The 17,616-nt window shown below is 41.8% G+C and overlaps 1 protein-coding gene across 9 annotated transcripts in view; it reads right to left on the reverse strand.

Annotated features, from left to right (window-relative positions):
• The window catches only part of Sgms1 (sphingomyelin synthase 1), a 266,886-nt gene that overhangs the window by 63,945 nt on the left and 185,325 nt on the right, over positions 1-17,616 (reverse strand). Inside the window, exon 1 of one of the 9 annotated variants that reach the window (XM_031390100.1) lies at positions 12,174-12,239. The exons of the other annotated variants lie outside the window; for them this stretch is intronic. The gene's annotated coding sequence lies outside the window, so the exon portion shown is untranslated. Of the gene's footprint in view, positions 1-12,173; positions 12,240-17,616 lie in introns of those variants that run through there. 9 annotated transcript variants of the gene reach the window in all.

Genomic DNA, 17,616 nt, shown 5'->3' on the forward strand with positions numbered 1-17,616 from the left:
CTCTGCCTCCCAAGTGCTGGGATTAAAGACATGCACCGCCACTGCCCAGCAACACACTAAGCCTTAAATTGCTATTTTCTTAACCAACTTACAGCTTTTCACTCCTTTCTTGTCCAGCTCCAGAGGCAGCCTGGAAACATCTGAGCAACATCACAATGACAGATAAGGAGGCCGGCCAGGAAGGAGACAGTATTTTTAGAAATTCCATTTCATTAGGTCACTGATCTGTCACCCAGTTGATCAGCAGGCTTGATAAAGGCCCTGAATACTGAGGCCAGTCAGTAGGACTTATCAAGAAATCCTGAGACCTGCCCCTCAAAACCTGAAGGGATTGTCTCAATACAGTATTGAGATGAGAGGGCTGGTGAGATGGCTCAGAGGATAAAAGTACCTGTCGCCAAGCTCAACAACCTGAGTTTGATCTCCATGACCCACATGGCAAAAGGAGAAAAATGACCGGGTGGTTGTGGCCATTAGTCTCAGCACTTGGAGACACAAGCAGGCAGACATGTAAGTTCAAGACCAGCCTGGTTTATACAGCAAGTTCCAGGACATCCCGGGCTATAGAGGAACCTGATCTCAAAAAACCAAAAGAAAGAAAGAAAAGGAAAGAGAACTGTCATTCAAGTTGTCCTTTAACCATTTGCATGCACTTGTCTATACTCAGAAGCACTGTGTATAAACACACACACACACACACACACACACACACACACACACACACACATACATACACAGTAGCATTTTAAAAAATATGGTTATGTTGGCACAAGTAACCAAGACTTTTCTGGGCAGATGTTAAAAGTCTATTCCCCAAATGAGGACTTCTTTGATTGTATAAGGGACGCTATGTTCAACCCATCTTCCCGGAGCAAGGTCCTCATTACTCAAATGTTTGGAGAGACATCCTATCTCCACAGACCCAACAAAAGGACACAGAAAGCCACATGTGATCCAATACTCTGTTAAAGGAGAAAATAGTTTCCAATCCCTGTGATATCTTTCCTCTGTTTTGAAGAGAAATTTGTTTTGCTTGGAAGCTGATCCATTGCCATCTCGTACATAAGTGCATCATGTGAGGTTTTTCATTTTGCTTTGGCCACAAGGAATCCCTCCATCATCTGGTGGGCCAAATCTAGTCAACAGATTGTATCTAAAGACTCAGTGCTGATCCCTAAAGGGCCTGAGCCTAAAACTCACCCTCCATTAGAAGCCCCATGGATTCCCATGTTAGGAGACTGACAATGTATGGAATGGCATTACTGAGGGCTCCAGGCTTCCATATTTTACAGCACATGACAGGGCAGGATCATTACCAGCCACTACCATTCGATTACTCACAGTCTTCATATTCTGCATCTTTGTGTTCTTTAAACAGATTTCTTCAAACAGATTTGTACAAATTCTGGAAGCAGACATTATAGAATGTAAAGGAAACTAAGTCAGTCTGAGGTTATAGTAACTGAATGTGCCCTAGAAGGCAAGCCCACTTGGACATACAGTTACCCACTCCTTGGTTTGAATCAATCTTTAAGAACCACTCTATGTAATTCTCTGCCTTGTCAGCATCAAATTTTTAGCAACTAATCTGATAGGAATGCTTGATGAAGAAAATGTTGATGTTCAATGACTTTGACTATGTCTTAAAGCAAGTCCTGTAACAACCTGGTATCCTGAAGCCTGTCTTCTAAGTAATTTGCACTGACTCCTTTATAGCTTTCATCTACCAGGAAGAGGTTAATGGAAGCTGTCTGGTGGCACCTGAGTTAGCGTACATGTAACACGCGTACTCCACTGTCCAGAGGTTATAAGCTCAGGGACGAGAAGAAACTCTTCCTGCCTTTTCTCTCTCCCACAAACCTACGTTCTTGTGATTACAGCCCCTCCCAAACCCAAACAAAATAAAACCCTTCCATGGTACTAACCTGCCAAACAAGGGTTTATGTGTTGGGAGATTGGTCCCTACTGTGATGTTGGGAAGGGACATGGACTTAAAGGGTGTAGCATAGAGGGAGAGCCTTGAATTACTCAGAGTCCTGTGCTGGAAAAGGATTTAGGTGATTCTAGCAGGATCCAAAGTGAGCCTGGCACAGACTGAGTTTTCTAAGGGAAAACCCACACTAATTCCTGTGTAGTTCATTGTCTGCCCGTGGGAACTCTTCAGTTTGCACAGGTTCCTCATTCCTGAAGGCCCTCTCCAACAGGCCCTCACCAGGCACCCAACTGATGGGGCTGCTGGTCTAGTTTCCAGCCTTCAAAACTGGGAGGTAAATGAACCTTTTGTTACTAAGCAGTGTGTCCTGGTATTTCATTTCAGTACCAGGAAACAGACTATCAATAGCTTAGTGTTGCCATTAGTACCTTTCCTGGCAAAGCAAGGGTTTCACTTCAGTGGTTCGGGTCACTTGTTAGTCACAGCAGACTCTACCACTCCAGCTAACCAAACACCACAGATTCTTCACACAAAAGGCCCAGAGGTGTCCCCAGTGTCTCTGCAACCTCATAAGCCAGGCCTGCACCATTCTCAATACTCTTATCTTTCAGGCTCCTACCGAACCTGCCACTGAGCTCTCAACACTCAATGGCTTTTCTAGACCAAAGTTCCAAAGACCTTCTTCTTACAATCCTTCCCCAAAACATGGTCGTCAGGTTTCACACCAATGCCCCACGACACTGTGATGGTACCAATTTCTTTCTGCCTTACTTTGGGTTTCTATTGTTACGTTGAAACACAATGACCAAAAACAAGTTGGGGAGGAAAGCATTTGTTTGGCTTACGCTGAAGGAAAGCAGGATAAGAGAACACAAACAAAAGCAAGAAAATGGAGGCAAGGGCTGATGAAGAGCCCACAAAATGGTGCTGCTTACTGGCTTGCTCCACGTGGCTTCCTCAGCCAACTTTCTTATAGAACTCAGAATCACCAGTCCAGGGAGAGCAAGATCCATAATGGGCTGGGTCCTCCCTCATCAATTACTAATTAAGAAGATACCTGACAGCTGGATCTAGTGGAGGCATTTTCTCAGCTAGGGTTCCCTTTCACATGACTCTAGCTTGTGTCAGGTTGACATAAAACTAGCCAGGACAGGATCCTTCACACTTACACAATTTAGAGTAAAATCACGCGAAGTTGCTGGGGTCTCTGTGAGATATGTCATGTATTTATATAACTCCTCCAAATAGGTATTAAACCGCTACAGTTCATGCTTGTCTAACTATTCAGCTTCTACTTAATCTTCAGCTTGGATTAGTTCCTTCCTCTGTAACATACGGGAATACAAGCACATGAATAATCTGTCCGTCACTCACTGTCAGTAGTATCAGATGACATAAGCCTGGCAGTGCCTTTCCTGTAATGTTGAGCAACATTTACCAGGACGCAGTTGTGTTTGCTTCCAAACCTGTTCACTCAGGTTGTGCTGGTTTCTGCTATTACGGGATTTAATTAAGTTATTAAATAATAAAATGCAAGTATGAGGGGGAAAATGAGCTGTTAATTCTATAAAATTAAATTGAATGTTTTAGTGGGGCTTGATAAGGGCAATCAGGTGACAGAAGAATGCTACCAAACCAGTATTTAAGACAATTTCATTATGTTAAAAAAGAAACGTGGCTTAAAAACCTCCAAGAACTTGGCAGTTGGCTGCTTCTGAAAGTTTCCACATTCTGGCACCACTTTAAAGAATTAAGGAGAGGATGCTGTCAGTGAAACATGGGTGTGGTTCCAGGATGAGAGTAGCCAGCACCAATCAAAGCCCAGTTCAGATAAAGTCCCATGACACTATGCATGAAGCTGAGAAAAAACAAAGTTTGTTCATTTTTAAAATTTATTTTTGCATACTTTAGCCAATGAGACGGCTCTGTGGATAAAGGTGCTTACTATAAACTTACTATATACAAAACCCTAATGATCTTAGGTCAATCCCCAGGGCCCATACAGAGCAAGGAGAGAACCAACTCCTGTAAGATATTCTACATGTATCCATATAATAAATAAAGAAAGAAATGTAATACTATACCTTGATTATTCCTCTCATTGCTTCTAATGGTTAGGGTAGGTATAACTCTATTATTTTCAGCCTTAAGTGATTTATCATTCAACTGTGGGTCTTAACTCTGCTGCAGAGATGAACAAAACAAGGTCTAGTTTCCTTCCCATTGCATTTTCTGCCCTTCTTTTAAAACGTATTTTTATTTGTACATATGTGTGTGGGTTTCAAATGAATGTATGAGCATTACATGTATGCAATGCAAGTGCCCGTTAAGGTTACAGAAGGTCCCATCCACTGGAGTTCCAGGTAATTGTGAGTCACCCAGTGTTGGGAAGCTAAGCCTGGGCCTCCGCAAGAATGAAGGGCTCTTAACTGCTGAGCCATCTCTCCAGCCCCATCACCACTACTTCTCATTATTATTATTATTATTATTATTATTATTATTATTATTATTACTATTACTATTATCATTATTGTTATTATTACTGAACAGTATCGACACTGACAAAACTTTGCTTCCCGGCAGTTTCACCCTGTCCTCACTAGCCATCTCTCTAGCAGTCTGCATGTCACAGGAGTCCCTTTGGATAGGGCTGGGGTCCTACCTCTGGTGACCCACACTTCTATTATTCTCTCATCCTGATACAGTCCCTGCCTCTTGAAGTCTGGGACTTGTCAGCTACAAGCTGAACAGAGCATAGATAGCAAAGACTGACTGGTACCACGACGTTTCTCTTTCCCAGGATGCTTGTCCCTCGGAAGCCCCGTGTTCAGCATCTGAAGTGGTTAACAGGCCAAGAATACGCAAAGCAAAGAATGCTGCAGGTCTGTGGAAAGGGTGTGATTCTAGGACTAGGAAAAGTAATGAGCAAGCCGGTCTTAAAAAAAAAAAAAAAAAAAGAATTATGAAGCAAAAGGAACTAAATTCAAACCTTTCTGTGACTCTGGTAAATTAATATACCTCTGTGATTATTTTTCTTTGGCTATAAAAACACAGGTACTGCCACACCTACCTCACAAGATGCTACAGGTGGTAGGGCTACTTGGTGGAGTACAACCAAGGCACGGGTAGTGCTCAGAAAACTACTACTACTTGTACTAGCCAAGTGTCTTAGTGTTTGATTGCTGTGAGGAGACATCATGACTATGACATCATGACCATGGCAACTCTTATAAAGAGTTTAATTGAGGTTTGCTTGTAGTTTCAGAGGTTTTTTTAGTCCATTATTGTCATGGCAGAAAACATGGTAGGACACAGGCAGACATGGTCCTGGAGAAGGGGCTGAGAGTTCTACATCCTGATCTGAAGGCAGCAGGAAGAGAGACACTGGGCCTGGCTCAAGCTTCTGACACCTCAAAGCCCACCTTTACTTCTGTCAACAAGACCACACCTCCTAATTCTTTCAAATAACACCATTCCCTGGCGACCAAATATTCAAATCTATTGCACCCCTGAGGGCTTTCTTATTCGAACCACACCACCAGCTCCTCATGCTGTCCAGCCGTTCTTCAAAGAGTTCTCTTTCTCATGTCTTCTTTCCCTTAGTGTCTGTACCCAAAAACTCTCTCTTTAAGAAGCCAATGAGAGTAGTTTAAAAAGTCTAGAGAGATGGCTCAGTGGTTAAGAGCACTGTCTACTTTTTCACAAGACCAGAGTTCAATTCCCAGCACCCATATAGACTCACAACCATTTACAACTGGGTTTTAGAGAGCCAAGGCCCTTTTCTGGTCTCCATGGACACTGTACACATGTGGTGCACAGATATACACGCAAGCCAAATACCCATATACATAAATAAAAATTAGCTAAAAAACAACAACAAAATAGCAGCATCCAAAGAATAGCTTAAAAGTAGTTGCTTCCCCAGTCCCTTAGTGGCCCCCAAAGCAGCACCCTCCAAGGGGCTATAAGAAAGGTTTATGGGACAAAGCCATCATTACCGAAGGTCTGCACTCCTTTTCTGGCATGCTCCTAGGAGCTCAAAAAAGTATTGAGCAAAAAAATGTAACCATCTGTTGATGTTTTTTTCTCTCTCAGTAATAAAGGAGGCAGAAGGGCCTGCTTGGTTAAGTCTCTGCTCTCCCTTAACTCCTTCAAAAGCAGACGTCTGGGAAAGTGGTGATCATTCATTTAAAGCAGCAATTAAGAATAAATATATGTACACTGTGAAGAAAACTCCTGAAGCAGACGAAGGAAAATCAGAGTCCAAACAGAGCTGCACATGCAGAGAGAACACACTCAAATGCTTGCAGGCCTGTGCAAATGTGAGACAATGGAGCCAGAGAGGCTTCAACTGCCTATGGAGACACACATTTATTAGTCTTTAATCTAAAATGGTTTGTAATAGCAACAGAATAATAATTAAAAATGTTAAGGGATAGAGAGATGGTTCAATGGCTAAGAGTACATCCTGCTCTTACAGAAAACATAGGTTTGGCTCCCAGCACCCACAGAACAGCACATAAGCACAGGCATCACCAGCTCCGAGGGATTTCATATCCTGGGCTCCACACGGGGCACCAAGAACACACATGGTGCACACACTTACATGCATGCAAACACTTATACACATAAAATAAGTATTTTTAAATATATTCTTTTATAAATCTACAGAGTTGAGTACAAATGGGTTGTGAAACTTTTCTAAGTAAATTGAGATAAATACTTCACATCAAAAACAGGCTTGGTTTTAGTATTTTGCACAAGGCCACATTCTAGCAAGTTCTTGCTGTTTAGGTAGTGTGATGCCCGTAAAGCCAGCACCTATTGAATTCTTGACCAAAGGAGGGGTGGAGAAGCGAGGAGAATGAAGAGGCAAGGGAAAAGTAAATTTATTATCTTTGTTCTTCCTAATACCCTACATTTTCAGGAGAGGATTAATTAGTACTTTCACAAAATAAATCAAGGTAAATGACATATGAAATAAATCTTGCTATTAAAAAAAGGTCCACAATGAAGTAATCAATAAAACACTATGTTATATTACACCTGTGACACATATATAGAGAAACATATTCAGGAGACACTAACAAAAATTCGGAGCCAAACAATGATTATATAGTAAGACACATGAGAAGTGTATAGAGAATTGCATATACATTTGGAAAGACAGGTTTCAAAGATAGAATAATCTCGATCAAAATTCAAAGAAGGAATGTGGACATCACATTGCTAAGAGAGTTGCTAGTGCTGGGTGGTACTTCTAGAGTTCTTTGCATGGTTTTCATGTTTATCTAATGTAGGTGTCCATACTTTCCTATGGGAAAGGGTGGGAAGTACAGAGGCCATGAGTTTCTGGAACCAGGTTACCTAGACTTCAGCCTTAACTCTTCAACTTACTTGCCTTAAGATCTGGGACAAATTGCTCAACTTCTCTGAACTACAGTAGCCTTTGCTAATGGAGGGTCACAGCACCTAAGCCAGAAAGAGAAAGCCAAAAGACACCCAGCATAGAATATAGCACAACATCTTATCAGTAAAAATCCAACATGAAAATCATAATTTTACAAGGGAAAAATTAGTTATGTTAAAACTACAGACACGCCAGGCAGTGGTGGCGCACGCCTTTAATCGCAGCGCTCGGGAGGCAGAGACAGGCAGATTGCTGAGTTCGAGGCCAGCCTGCTCTACAGAGTGAATTCCAGGACAGCTAGAGCTATACAGAGAAAACCTGTCTCAAAAACAAAACAAAACAAAAAACCCCCAAACCCTACAGCACTAAGTTACTCTACCCCAAGTGCATTCAGTGTCAGTGTTAAGCAGAATATACTGAGAAATAACAAATGTCCTCAGATTCTACCTTCTGGCCAATGTTGATGTAATCAAACTCCCTATGGGCCACACCAAGGCCAGAGGGTGCGTGGGCAGGAAGCTCCTGGGAGGCACAGCTCAACGTGTTGTGACCAAGTCCTAATGCTGCTGCCCAGCAACTGTGCTACCCCATGATGACAATAATTAACAGGTTTTACCTGACCAATGGTGAGACTCCTGAAACACAAATGCTGTGTTAGAAACACTTATAGCTAATAATTGACCTCAGTGGGATTTCTAGCCTCACCTAGAAACTCACAACAAAAACCAGGGTCAATTATCTGACATTTGGGACGGCGATGGGGAAAACTGTTTTCCACCGCACTGAAAGGCAGCATGCTCCAAACTGGACCCCTTCTCTTATCTGGTAATAGAAGAGGTGCTTTCAACCTTGACAAGCTGGAAAATATTTCCCCTTAATTTGCACAATTTGAGACACTAGTTTGTCTTAGTGTGTGTACAAGTGCACATGTACATTGTGAGTCAATGTATGTATGTGCAGCTTGAGGTCATTTCTTTGCTTTATTTTTCAGACAATATCTTCTTTATAAAGCTAGAACTCACCACTCTGGCTCAACTGCGTGGCCCGTGAGTCCTCGGGGGCCTTCTGTCCCAATATCTGAATGCTAGACTGCACCAACCTGGCTTTTACATGGTACTCAGGATCCAAACTCAGGTCCTTCTGCTTCTTTTGCAAGTATTTTACCATCGAGCTACCTCCCCTGCCCTACAAACCTGTCCAGAGATGAATGACACATTTGCTGCATTGGGTTTTCTTTCTGAGTGATAACCAGATATGCCTCACAAAAGAACCCATCGGTCTATACATTTTACATTTGCTGCAACTGATATCACAACTCGGACTCATTTGCTCCATTTCTCCAGGGCAGCCAGTTCGCCACAAAGGTTGCTTGCCCTCAGATCTGTCTTAGTATAACAAATTCCAGGAACTCTTTCCAGAAACTCTTTTCTTCCTAAGTAGCTCCCACTGCCATATTCATTTACCGACCTGTGCAAAATATCAAAGGAAAATATCCAAGCAAATTTCTGCCAGCCTTAGTTAGTCAGCTTGGTTAATAAGTTAGAAGCTGAAGATGGGGCATGGATCAAACTGGTACAAAACCATTGGAAAGCAGAAGCTATTTGTGAGCCTTGCCTTGTCAGAGACACAGTCTAAGTTATCTCCATTTTATCTCTCATGACAATATACATTTAGAAAAGAAGACTAGCATCACCAAGATGTAGCAAAACTGTCTGGTCAGAGCTTAATTAGCAGCATCATTCAAACATGGTCTCCCAAGTGTGTCCTGAGATGTGCGCTTGACAAACACCATAATAACAAACATCATGGTCATTCTGAGTACCAAACCTGTTCTCTAATGTCCCAGCATCCAATTGTTTTTGCTGTGCTAAATGTCATTGACTAGTAATGGGAGTCAAAGTCTTGGGGTTATCAAGTTTCAGAAAATTCAACATATTTTTCCAATTGTGGGCTTTTATTTTGCTAAATATTATTAATTGAGCCAATTGCCTTCTGAAAACTGTAAGAGTAAACAGAGCTAGTAACTCACAGGTCCACAGAAAGAAAAGGAAACCATAACTCTATGAGAAATTAGGTTATTAATATTTGAGGAAATATCATATGCCAAACCAAGTAAGTAGTGTATCATGGCATGCCTAAAAACATAAGTTTTGAATGGTCAAAAATATTTAAAATCTGCTCAGTTGTGTGATTAATAAAGAATTAACTTACTATTTTCTTGGGATTTAGATTGAAGCTTAGTTTATATAAAATGCAACAAAACATTTTAAGTTCAATTTTTATTCATTAGAATCCTTTTAAATTTGTTCACTGAAGAAATCTGGAGAGAAATCCATTAGAGTCAGATTTTTTTTTCTCTTAGCGTGAGATTTCTTCCTACTACTACTCACAAGAGAACAGCCATCACCAGCTGTCTGGCGAGTTAACTGTGTGAGCACAAAGGTTCAGTCAAGACTGGATACAAGTGGACTGTCGGTATACTGTTCCCACAGGTGTGAGGTAAGGAAGCTCTCATTACTTGGGAGCCCACCCCAGATGTCTAGACGCTACCTGACTAGGAGGTAAGACAGCGGCCGAGAGAGATGCTGCACATTCTAGGGCTGCATCTGTGAGATCCACTTAGTGGACTTGAAACGTCCCAAGTGAATCTGGAGTCGAACTTTCTATTCTTGCTTACCTTTGCCCTGCACCTCTTGTTCTTCCTGGTTACAGGAAACCCATTCAATATACCAGGGATGTCTCATGAACCAGGTCAAAGTTCATGGGCTCAGCATACAGAAGTGAGAATTTCTCGTAACTTTTTGATCCCGCAGATGATCTCACAGGGTGACTACATTCTGACGTTAACAGGCAAAGACATGCAGAGCTCATCAATGCCAATAATTGATGAAGGCCATCGCAACGAAGGGGGAAGGGCATTAGCGATGAGCACTCCTTAGAAATAGACCTGGTAAATGGGATGTCTTTGTGAATATCGGACTGACAAGAGCCAGTGTAGATGCCCTGTAACTTTTTGAACTATAGTTATTCTGTCTCCCAAATAGCAGGAAGTATGGCCAGTGGACTTTTCTCAGCCAGCAACACTTTTTTTTTTTAATTTCAGTTATAAAAAGAATGTTTAATATTCCTTACACTAAGATAAATGCAATGGTTTTAATGAAAATAAAAAGTCTGAACAAAGGCAGAATAAATGCCATGTGTGCAAGAGTAATTTTTCACGCTTAAAATGTGCTTGTGTAAGTCAATGTAACATGATGTTCAGGGAAAGGACAAAGTGAAATGAGGAGGGGGAAGGAGAAGGAAATGAAGCACAAAGCAAAGCAGACCAGATTATGGAAATAAAACCAAAGGGACAAAGAAGACGGAAAGAACCCAAGTCCAGACCCAAACTAAAAAGGAGCAAAAAGGCACAGGCAACACCTCCAACTTACCATGCTGGCAGTTAATGCTGCGCGGTTTACAGGGCTGGGGGCCTGGAAAGATGCAACTTTGGTAACAATACTGCACTGAATCTCAAAATAGCTATGAGAGGATTCCCAATGTTCTTACAGGAAAGCAAAGATAAATACCTAAGGTAGTGAATATGATGAAGAGCTCAATTTCACTACTGCAGACACACTGCAAGTACCTTATGCCTTCACTGTGGATGTCAGGCAGATCTCTCTTGAGTTTGAGGCCAACCTGGTCTATACAGTAAGTTCCAGGCCCCAGCCAGGATCACACACTAAGACCCTGTCACAGACAGAAAGACAGACAGACACCTTATGACTTTACTGTGGCTTATAAGTTATTACCAGTATTACTGGTAATTATAATTATTACTAATATATCATGAACAAAAATTAAGAATGCAAATGTAGTTTAAAATAAAAATTGGTGTTCTTTGTAGAATCCAGTTTGGCACTGTTTATTTAGCAAGGTTAATTTAGCCTCTGGTCCAGAAACCCCACTGACAAGAATTCAATGAACAAAGCTAGCAGCAAAACTGATGCATAGGGCAGAACACAATAAATCTAATAGCTAAGCATGCACATAGGCATAATCTGGCAACTATTAAAATGGCTAGAAAGAGACAAAGGTGAAATTAATTATCTTTATTCACTTAATGAAATACCATACCATTGCTAAAGCCAAAAACTAAGATTTCTATGTATAGTTAGACAAGATCTCCAAAGTACTATAAGTATAAAAACCTTAGCTGCAGAATTATAGCTAAAATTTAATGTTCATATTAAGAGCAAATGGGGATATGCCACAAATACTCCCCCCCCTCCTTTTTCACAAGCATACTAACAGATGCGATGGCAGCCTAATATCACCAGCTTCTGTAAGATGTGTGTACTAACCACAAACATGACACACAAACATCATTTGCTTTTATTTTTTTATGTTATCTTGGTTACCAGGATAAAAGTTGACAAGTAAGTGTCTACTCTGCGTTATGTGGTTATCCAACCAAGTCTAGTTTAAAATATAAGCAGAAAACTTAAAGAGAATTTATAACAAACCTTAATGTCTGAACCTTCCCCCAAACCCACTTAATGAATATCAGGTCCTTCGGGGTTGTTATGAGGTTGAGATAACCCAACAAGAGAAGGGAGCCCAGAAGCAGAGACAAGAAGGCAAGGCAGAGGGGACAGGACAACGGGGAGCCAAGGTTAAGTAAGGCTGAGTATGTCTCACATACCAAACAGAACACTGACTTACACACTACACTGTCTTATAAAGCAAGGGACCACAGAGAAACCTAGCAAGCCAGCCAAAGCTGTGGAGGGAGGAGCTGGATCACACGTCAACAGAAATGCAGTTGTGGGCAAACAGAGCACCTACCTTGTATGAGTAAAACCAGAGCCGTGGACTGAATTATCAAACTCTTCAGAGATAAAATCCTCTCATGGTTTCACAGGCAACTCCAACTTCAGCTACGTTAGGCACCTTCACAGGCATTAGGCAAGACATGTGAAATGTCACCAGGCCATGTGACACTTGATAAAAGCTGCTCCAAATGCCTCCCATGGCTTAGGAGGCAAACAAGAAACAGAAATCTAATCTTCAATCAGCCCTCAGTATTGAGTCACTACAGGGACAGGCCAGGAACAAACTCAGAAGTTTTAAGAAGTATGAAACAACTTCCAGGCTGAAGAGAAGAAAACCGGACTCCTGTGAGGACGGGACCTTCTCTCCCCTGTCAGTACTGAGGACTACCTAAAATACTTTTCATGTGCACTCTGGTACTTTAATTATTCAATTAGGATTTGTCTCCTATTTGCCTGAATAGGCATTTGCAAATGCCCTTTCTTTCTCTGCATCTAGGTTAGAGTTTTTTCTTTACCATCATCATACCTCTTACTTAATTATTGATCTGTGAAGTAATTACATCATAATCAGTATGCTGTTGCCGCTATCTCTGAAACGTCCTGGGAACACAAGGGAAGCACACATATATTCGACTGCAAGTCAGCATAAAGACTGTGGGGAAGCCATCATGTTTGTACTCCGGTTGGCTTTCTCCCTAAACAGTCACGGGAACACTGTGACTATTTGCCTCTCAGAAACAAATTCGCCCTTTACCGCTTGACTGGCAAACTCCAATCTGGAACCGGACCTGAATGTTTGTTGTTTCCTAGGTGGGCAGGCCACACTGCAGCTACTGTAGAGTAAGGAGCTACACTTCCTGGCTCCAGGGTCCTTACAGAGCAGCTTGCCTTCAACAGAGTTGGAGCAAGATGCTTCCCGGGTTACTCTTCCCTCTGAATAGCCATCCTTGGGCCTTCCAATGAAATATTTTCAGTAAGTTCTGAAGGCAGGTTTGTAGTAAGTTCAACTAGCAAGGCACCATATTACTTTCTTGTCTATGCAATGTGCCAAGACCACATCCTCTTCAGTGAGGTAAGAATCAAGATCTAGAGAGCTCAGCAGTGAGAGGCACTCCCTTCCACTCCCTATATTGGCTATATTTGGGTTCTGTTTACATAAATCTACAAGGTACGTTTCATACTTAACCATGGTAACATCTCCATTCTTTAAAGGCTGAATCCTCAGTTGAATCATCTTCCCCCAAACTGTTTAGCTATACAGAGAAGACTTCGCTGAGAAAAGAGACTCCCTTATTTAGTCAGAGTTTGGCACATTGCTGGCTAAGAACATGTTCCTACCCTACACGGGCAAACGTCTTAGTCAGATGATCTTGTTAAGTTCTTAAGAGAATGAGTCTGGGCAGAGTGACAGTGCAGCACAGCAAAGACATGGCAGGGAATCATGAGAATCCAAACCTAGTGGGTAGACACTCTAAGGAAGGAGGTGGCAGTAGAAGACTTGCTTTGCTTTTTGATGTTTGTTTTTCCTCCTCCTGCTGTTGTTGTTGCTGCTGCTGCTTCTTCTTCTTCTTCTTCTTCTTCTTCTTCTTCTTCTTCTTCTTCTTCTTCTTCTTCTTCTTCTTCTTCTTCTTCTTCTTCTTCTTCTTCTTCTTCTTCTTCTTCTTCTTCTTCTTCTTCTCCTTCTTCTCCTTCTTCTTCTTCCTCCTCCTCTTCTTCTCCTCCTCTTCTTTTTTCATCTTCCTTCTCCTCTTCCTCCTCCTCCTTCTATCCAGGGGGAAATCATTCCCTGCAGATTCACTAAGCAGATACCCCAGTCCATCCCTTGGCTCTTTTCCTAAGAGTATTCCCTTGGAGTCGTACAGGCCTCTGAAATTCACAGGACGCATCTCTTTGAGGTCCAGCTCTGTTCAAGTTATAAAGGGCATTCTTTTTGTTGCCTCTCTGCTAAGAAACAACTTCCTACCTCTGACTTTCCCATGGACATAAAGTAAATGCATCTGATTCCTTCTGCTGAGAGGTCTGCTCCTTAGAGCACAAGCGAAGGCTTTAAGAAGTACCTCTCGCAGGTCCCTGCACTGTTTATCCAGCCACTCAACAGCTTAGAATCCACGCTGACTTCTCACTGTGAGCCTTAGCTCACATATGTAATTCTAGCATTTGAGAGGCAGGAGGATTGTCATGAGTTCAAGGCCAGTATGGACTATACTGCACTTTCCAGGACAACTAGGATATGGTAGCAAGAAAGACCCTGTTTAAAAAAAAAAAAAAAAAAAAAAAAAAAAAAAAAGACAAAAAAGACAGTACACAACATAAAAAAAATCACAATTAATAGAAGTTAACTGTAGGAGATCATTTCAGTAGAGCAGTGGGAGTTTAGGACTTACAGAAACTTTAAAACTCCCACAGCCCCTGGCAACTAAAATGCTCAGGATATTGGATCCATGATATGATCCTAAGAGTCAAACCAAAGTATATTTCATACACTTCTAAGAATGTTTAGCAATACAAAAACCACACTAAAAATTCTGCAAATCATTAGTCATGAGCTGCTTTGATCAGGGATTTCTGTAGCTATTTGGTAGTTTGTACAATTTAAATGAGAAGTGACAGGGTCTGCTTGCTCGCCTTGTAAGCTGTCCTTACTCATGTGTGAGTCACTCAGAACAGAGCCCTACATGTTCTTTGTGACTAGGCACCTAATGATAGTCTTCTCAGTATCCCTAAGTTATAACAAAAGGTAACAGTATTCCTGGGGTTGAAGAAATAGTTTGACAGCTAACAGTATTATATGCTCTTCCAGAAGGCCTAGTTTAGTTATCAGCACCCACACTGCGGCCCACAACCATTCCTAACTCCAGTTCCGGTGTGTACAACCCTTCTTCTGGTTCCTTGGGCATTGTATGCATGTGGTGCATATATGCAGACAAAACATTCATACACATAAATAAAATAAGAAATTGATAAATTGGTCTCCTACCTCGGACTCCAAGTCCTAATTCTTCTAATTTCTATTGAAAGCTCTCTTCAGAGTCACGTGCCATTGGATTTCCACTTAAATCCACAGTTTTTCTGTGACCCATTCATTATAGGCTTACAGTTTCTTTCAGTGAGTTGTTCCCCCAAGGACCTGACTCTTGGACCTAGTATGGGACACACACACCAAAGGGTGGTAGGAACCAATCATGTTTCAGGAAAAAGAAGCTTTGGGGAGTTCTAGAGATGGGGAACTGCTTTGGGGGAAGGGGGGGAATGTAAGCTCATACCTTGTGTTAAACAATACAAGCTCTCAAGCTTAAACTCTAAAACGTATCTAGTTGTACAACATAGGTAATGAGGCATATTGTTTCCTTTGTTTTAACTGCTTTTATTCCTTCCATGTCTAGAATATGTTTTGCCTCTGGGTAGTGCCTTCCCTAAAAATGGAAAGAAATCTATCTTCATCCTTGTAGGCTAGGCAATCTAGAACTTGGGAGATTAACAGCAAATATTGCAGAAGTTGATGCCTAGGCCTTGGTCTACATCTATGCAGCCTGCAAACACGTGAGGCAGCACGAGGGAAATGCTAGTCCCGCATCTAAGAAAACAAAGGGGCCGGGCGGTGGTGGCGCACGCCTTTAATCCCAGCACTTGGGAGGCAGAGGTAGGCGGATTTCTGAGTTCGAGGCCAGCCTGGTCTCCAGAGTGAGTTCCAGGACAGCCAGGGCTATACAGAGAAACCCTGTCTCGAAAAAAAACCAAAAAAAAAAAAAAAAAAAAAAAAAAAAAAAAAAAAAAGAAAACAAAGGGATTGATGTATCTAACGTGCAGAAGTTACCCATACCCATCGGGTGGGTCTCAAAAATCATGCTGCTAGTTTTTTAGTTTATTTACTATTAGCTTGTCTCATAATGGAGAGAACAACAACAACAACAACCAAATTCACAATGCTTAAGCACAGACACTGGTCGTTTTCACAGTAGAGCAATCTCCAAGTTCAAAGTTATCTCTTGGCAAGATCTAGAATAAACTCACTAAACAATTGGTTTACAATCCTGCAAGAAGGATTCTCTGAGAGGATGGGTTTTTGTGTTTTTGTTTGTTTGGTTAGTTGGTTTGGTTTGTTTTTTGCCAATGTTGATTACCCAGCAACCTCCAGGCATCATGAGGCTATCTGAGGTGAAACACCACCAATATTTCTGTTTGATTAGGAGAGTTAAGTGAACCTGAAGGTTAACCAACCACTGGTGCTCAGACTCACAGTGCTTAGTCTCAGCTGGGAGCTCTGATGCCCAAGCCATTCCCACTGTGCATGCCACACCCACCATGGCTGCTGGGACCCCCAGCTTGTCATCACTCATGGGGCATATGAGCTGTGAGTTCCAACCCTGCTTCTGGGATAGGCTCAAGTTCTGTATGTGAGGATGTTAACTGGTCCTTGGCTACTCTGGGGGCTCTTTTGTCTTGCACCGTTCTCCACCCTGTTTTCCACTCTTTCAACCCCCTAACTCTAGATAGGAAAGAAAAAAGGATGGGTGGGAAAGGAGGTAACTGACCTTATCATCAGCATTAGTAACTGACACTACTTCCTGCTCATTAGGGGTTTACAGTTCGTTGGGGCAAGTTTGATGTTTGCTGTCAGGGTATCTAATTTCTGCCTCTTGGGTCCCTATCATTTATATACACTCTGAAAAGAGTCCCCAGAATTCCAAACATCACGCAATCACAAAAACTCTCTGCAGCTGGCAAAATGATGCCCCTGCTAGAGCATGAGACAACCTAAAGCAGCCCATATCCCACACCTGAGATTAAAACAAAACCATATTCTCAGAATATTTCTCTGTGTTTTTTTTTTTCAAAGAAACCAAAATTCTCACCGCATGAGGATTATACAATTTGGTTCTTTTGGTATGAAAACTCTTTGTTTCCAAAGCAGTTAGTAGAGCATCCTCCTACAATATAGAACTCTTCAATATTTCAGAAATTAACAAACTGTAAAGCTCCTGCACACATAGACAGTAAGCAGACTTGAACACTGGAATTTCTCAGCATCTGACCTCTATCAAAACTCACACTCTTAAGTAAAAAACACACAGGTATTTGGCCACATGGTATGTCTGTACTTAGGATGACAATGCTGATGTCTCTGCATGTACCCTGGCTGGGAATGCTGCTTACAGTGTAAGACACTGGCACATATACCTAATGTCCCATATGAAGAGTAGGAAAATCACAGAACTGCACTGCTTACCCACAAACACTGATAGTTTTTAAAAAAGAGTAATTCCAAAACATGCGAGCTCACTTTTTGGCAAGTTCTAGACTTAAATAACGCAGGTGACTTTTGTTTTCCTCACAACCTTAAAGCTTCCTTCCCCATCATGAGCACACCCACCCACTGCAATGATTGCTCCCTCTGCTTCACCATGAGCACTCCACCATGAGCACCCTCCCATGAGCACCCTCCCATGAGCACCCCC

The sequence above is a fragment of the Mastomys coucha genome, unplaced genomic scaffold (assembly GCF_008632895.1).
Source record: "Mastomys coucha isolate ucsf_1 unplaced genomic scaffold, UCSF_Mcou_1 pScaffold21, whole genome shotgun sequence".
Lineage (NCBI taxonomy): Eukaryota > Metazoa > Chordata > Mammalia > Rodentia > Muridae > Mastomys > Mastomys coucha.